Below are 6000 nucleotides of genomic sequence, written 5' to 3'. Positions count from 1 at the left end.
CGTACCTGGGAATACCCATTTCAATGCAGTGACATCTTCGCAAAGAAGCCTCGAGTCGTTTGGTCTGGGTGCGTGTAAGTGCAACGTATGGCAGGCCATAGAGGATTCGGGAGTAGATTGCTGCCTCAGTAATTTTACGGAGTTCGTGTTCACGCAGGCCTGTGTGGCGCTTGCTTACGCGTGTCATCATGTGTATGATCTGATTTGCCTGATGGAGAATACGCCGTAGCCACTCCGCACTACGTCCATTTTTCGCCACAGAAATCCGAGGATGCGGACGGATTTTCTGCGCGGGATAGGTTCTCCGGTCATAGTCAAGGTGATGTGGACGCGTTCAGCAGCTGCTTTGCGCGTAGAGGAATTCAGTACGACGATGTACTCTGATTTTTCCGGGGAGCATGTGAAGCCTAGCTGGTGTATGTAGGTGTCGACGATGTCTAAGCCGGTTTGAAGTGTGGCTTCCTGTTCCCCTGGGTTTCCGGTGGCACACCAAAGTGTGATGTCATCAGCGTATATTGCATGGCGTAAACCTGTAACGAGGTTGAGCTTTCCGGGGAGGTCTTTCATCGCCAAGTTGAAGAGAGTCGGTGACAGAATGGAACCTTGTGGCGTCCCTCGGTTTATAGGGAAGCACATGGATGGCTGGGTGTCCGGACCCAAGAAGCGCACTTGCCTAGCACTGAGGAAGCCGCAGACATAGCGAACCATGCGTTCTCCGGGTTTGGTGGCTGCTAGGTTGTCAATGATGGCTTGGTGCAGGACGTTATCGAAGGCACGTTTGATATCCACGCCTACAATTGTCCGGAGTTGTGCCGAGCTAGGGTGATCGTAGACATCTGTGGTAAATTGCAGGGCCATGTCTTGGGCGCATACGTGCCTGCGGAAGCCGATGAGTGTGTCTGGGAAATGGCCCTGGCTCTCAAGGTGCCATTCTAGTCTCGTCAGGGCCATCTTTTCCATCAATTTTCCCGCGCACGATGTGAGGGATATCGGTCGAAGGTTTTTAAGCGTGTTGGGAGGTTTGCCAGGTTTGGGCAGGAAAATAACTAAGCTTCCTTCCATGACTGTGGAAGGTTCCCGTCTCCCATGCATGGTTAATGAGGTGTAGAAGGTGCTTCTGGTGGTTTTCGGGCAAGTTGCGGAGCATGGTATGTGTTATCTGATCCGGACCCGGAGTCGTATTTCGTCGGAGCTGCATGAGTGCTGACCGCAGCTCCTGGAGTGTGAATGCGGAGTAAATCCCTTCTGGCTTAGTTGGTGATTGCGGAAAGGGTGGAAGTGGTGGTGGGTTGAACTCCGGGTAAAATGTCTCTCGCAGTTCTTGGATAATTTCTCCTGTGGAGCGCCCGGTCTGTATTTGATATCGTTGGAGGGGATAGCGAGGTTTGGCTTGGCCCATGAGAGTGCGAAAGATTTGCCATACTCTAGGTGCGTGAAGCTGGCCATTGAGGTCTTCACATGTTTGCCACCACCGTTGAGATGCCAGTTGGTCAGCGTATTCCTGGCTCTCCTGAGTTATGGTGTGTATACGTTGGTGGAGCGTCCTATTATTCTTTGCACGGCGCCACCAGCTCACCAGTCTGCGGCGTCGTTCCCAGAGGGCTAAGAGGTGAGTGTCGACCTGGGGTTGATCCTCTGTGGCGGCAATGCGGGAAGCATGTTGGGACACAACCTGCAGTACATTGTTTGTCCATTCTGTGGGGTCAGTGTTCTCATCAATCTCATCCAGTTCGAGTCGTTTACGCGCCTTGTTCCAGTCAACGAGACAGATGGTTTTGTGGCGGGGTGTCCGACTTGGCCTTTGTGTACGCAAGGGAAGCCGGATCTCAATAATAGTGTGATCGCTCCCCAGAGTGTCTTGGGTATTCTCCCATTGAGTGTTGTGGCGGCTGATTGACCAAGTGAGATCAGGGTTTGTGTCCTTCTCACGTGAGTTCCCCAGCCTGGTGGGAGTGGTAATGTCGTTTAGGAGAGAGACTTTGTAGTTTGACATGAAGGTGTCTAACTTGCGGCCGAGCGCTGATGTTTGGTCATATCCCCAACAGGGGTGCCGACAGTTGAAGTCTCCGAGGATTAGGACAGTATGGTGAGGTGTTAAGCGTTGCTGGGAGGGGTTGTAGCTTGATAACAGCCAGATATTTTGGTTTGGCGTCCAATAACAGTTTAAAATATCTAGACTGTGACCATGAACGTCTGTCCTCGTGCTCACGTGCTCAGTAGTCGATGTATTCATATGCGTAGTGTCGAGTTGCACTGTGGGCAAGGAGCTCTTGACGTAAGTCACCGTCACTGTAGGAGTAAGTGGGTCTGACGTGCCCCGTTGTTTGTATGTAATACTAGGAGCAACAAAATGTTCATAGCCAGTGAGGGGAAAGGCACCGTGGGTCTCCTGCAACACAAGAATGTCCGGTTCTGTTTTCATGAATAGCATATGTTGCAGATGTTGTTTCTTGCGTCTGAAACCACGACAGTTCCATTGCCATATCGTGAGAGATGGGGATGGTGGGGTTGGGATCGGAGGTGTTTGCCTAGAGTTAGTGGCCATGTTGTGATTTAGAAGGGTTATGGGGGATGGGGCGTTTGTGTGGGTGCATAGTGTCCTCTATATGTTGGAGGCGGGTGGAAATTTGCGCAAATTGGTTTGACAAGGGGGTTAGAGCGGTCAGAATGGCGCGTTGTATCTGTTCAGTAATTATAGCTGCGATAGCAGATTCGATCGCTTGTTGCACGATGTGACGAATACGTGCATCTAACTCCTCTGACAGCAGGCCTGAGCTCAATGGGGATGGCTGCAGAGCGGGGGCAGTTTCTGGGAGAGCTGTACCACTCACCTTTAAAGGCGTAGACTGCGTCTGTCGCTGGTTGGGTAGCGCAGGCCAGTTAGGGTCGTCACCAGCAGGCTTGGGTTTCGATAGTTGCGGCCACGAAGGACGGCGCGGATCGTGTTGATCACTTTGTGATTTAGCTGTCTGGCTCTGTCTGAAGTCCATCTTCTGCTTGTGGGCGGGCTTCGGTTTTTGTTTGGGCCCATTTTGACTGGGCTTGCGGTTGTGACTTTGACTCTGGTTGCGACTGCGGCTACGGCTACGGCTGCAGTCGGTGTCGAGTGCCGAAAACCGGTTGCTGGTTGGCACGCTGGAGTCTTCACGAGTAGGCGGTCGTGGGAGGTGGTGGGCTGCTCGGTGATTTGGATTGATCCGCGCCGGTGGTTTGCGTCGGCGAAGTGCCTCCTCTGCAGCGCGGCGGTGTGGGCAGTTTGCGTCCGTAGCCGGGTGGTCACCCCCGCAGTTGCAGCAGCGCATATCGCACTTGTGAGGAGTAGTTGACGTGTCAGTTCCAGGGGGGAAATGTTGCCCACAAGATCTACAGCACGAATATGTCGAGGCGTTGGGGCAGACATCAGATCTGTGTTTCAGGCTGTAACAATGCCAGCACTGAAGGCATTTCGGCTTGGGTGGGTAAAGCCGGTAGACCGCTGAAAACAGGATGGCGCTCTTTGGTATTTGAGGCCCCTCTACCGTGATGATGAGAGACGCCGTCTTGCCAAGTCGCCGAAAAGACAGGATTTTTCGGCCCGGAATAAGGAGTTCTTCCTGTACGGCATCTTCCGAAAAGGAGAGTGGTACACCGTGCAGGACGGCGCGGGCGTTCTGTGGGTCGTTGGCGCAGTACGCACTCACAGGGTGCGATTTTCCGCAGACATCCACGGCTTTAAGGCGAGCAGTTTGGTGGTGGCCGATGCACGGTACGAGTCGATGGCGATGAGGTTTTGGGTAGTTCGAATTTTCACAACTGTGTCCTGCCTCTCGAACTTGGCAAGGTGGGCCGCCCGACGAATTTGTAGGCTCAACTCGATTGGTGTTACTGTGGAGAGGTTGAAGCCGTCTGTCAGCTTCACAACTATGGTGGTGGCCTCGTCCTGCCGTGGTGCTGAAGGGGTCACGCAGGTCAATGCTCCCTGCGAAGCGTCACCAAAGTCCATGCCCTGTGGGTTCAGCGTGGTGGATTGCGCAGGCTGCGATGCAGTCGTAGCTTTTGTGGGCGGGGGATCCGTGCCGAGCACGGCAGCGGCGGCGGCGATGCGCCTGCAGTACCGTGCGGGGTCGGGGGGCCCTGTGTTGGGGCCCGTTTTCAAAGAGAAGACGCGCGCGACCCCGTAAAGTACGCTGTTGCTGCCGGAGTAGAACGCCCCCCCCCCCCTTCCCTTCCACTGCCTCCTCGCTTTCTTCCCTTGCGCGCGCGAGATTAAGCAGCAATCGTCGGTTCCCCTTGCGCGCAAAATACGCTGTTACTGGCGAACGACGCCAGCCCCCTCCTCCCTCTCTTCCCAGGCCCCCACGGCCTCTCGCGCGACGGAAGACGGCGCCTTTCCTCTCAGTTTTCTCCTTTCTTTGCGCGCCAGATTGAGTCGTGATCGTCGGCTCCCCAGGCGCGTTTTCACTCGCACGCACTGCACCCGGCACGCTGTGATGGTGTTATCGCCCTTGGACTTTGTACGGAACGCCACGGTGACGGCGCCTGCAGTATAATTGACATCGCAATAATACATTTTAGAGCGTCGCTGTTGTCCCTCGCGACCGAGCGAACGACTACGGGGACGGATGAAGGCGAACGCGGAGCACAGCTGGGGATAAGACGGAGATAGTGAAACGAGCGTCAGGAGGAAAGCGAAGGAAGAGGATGAAAAGCCCAATGTCGTGCAAGACAGGCTTTGCTGAGACACTGCTATGAGATGGCGCTAGAGTAGCGCGCGTCCCTTGTGTGGAAACAAAGCGCTGCATGAGCGGAGGTGTGTCTGCGGCGGCTACTGTGAATCGCACCTACGTGTCACCCACGTGCTGGCTCTCGTGATCTCCCGATTAGCGAGGCATGCGGTCGCGCCACACTTCGCTCCTACGTGCCGCACGAGATAGATTTTCCACGAGGTCACGGGATCGAATCCCGGCTATGGCGGCCGCATTTCGATGGGAGCATTTCGATGGAGGCACTCCGGGATAATTTTGACCACCTGGGGCTTTTGAACGTTCAAGCAACGCATGTTACACGGGCGTTCTTGCGTTTCGCCCCCATCTCAGTGTGGCCGCCGCCGCCGCGATTCGATCCCGCGACCTCGTGCGTAACAGCGCAACAAGATAGCCGCTAAGCCACCGCGGCGGGTACTGGGGTTAAAGGGACCCTGAAACGCTTTTGACGATTTTCTACAAACGTACTGAGTCATTAGAGTAGGTCCTTCTGATAATTCATTGACACATCTAAGTGCTCTGCGTAAAGCGTGTAATTTATTATAACGTTTTAAAAATGCACATCGCTGCCGATCGCAGCACACTGCTCGGCAGAATTTTAAGCCGCCCCTACCCATATGACGTCACGTGGGTGAGCTATCTGATTGGCTGACCAGGGCGCGTGGTCGATAATTTTTCCAACTGTATGGTAAACAAATAATCTTCGTAATAGTTGGAATGTTAGTTCATTTGTTTTTATAAAAAGAAAGTAACATTAAGAGAATGCACAAGAACAATTTTTCAGTAAACTTCAGCACTTCCGGCACACAGCAAGTATCGTCTGCTTGTGTTACAACGTACTCCATTTTGACGAGAGCTCCGCGGTCAGAGTTGGTCTCAGTCTTTTCGCGAGCACTATGATTCGACTTTGTTGCCTTGTGGACTGCAAACGTAGCGACTGGCAATATGTCAAGCTGCGACATCGTGTCCCTCTGCAAGGCAGCGTACGAGCAAACTGGCTGCGGCGCATCGGACTGCCGCTATATCCGATCCGCGCCAGGATTTGCGCATTTGTGGCCGTCACTTTACACCGGAAGATTACTAACGCAATAGCGTTTCGCGAGTCCCGTATTAGGGCAAACAGCAAGCGCAAGGGGACAGGGTCTGGCCGCGTGACTGTGCCGTAACGGGATGAGCCGAGATGAGCAGAAGGGCAAATGTGAATGGTCTGCACGGTGCAGCCACCTGGTGGCATTGAGCTCAACCATACACAGTAGCA

The sequence above is a fragment of the Dermacentor albipictus genome, chromosome 1 (assembly GCF_038994185.2).
Source record: "Dermacentor albipictus isolate Rhodes 1998 colony chromosome 1, USDA_Dalb.pri_finalv2, whole genome shotgun sequence".
NCBI lineage: Eukaryota > Metazoa > Arthropoda > Arachnida > Ixodida > Ixodidae > Dermacentor > Dermacentor albipictus.
This window is presented reverse-complemented; position numbering follows the sequence as displayed.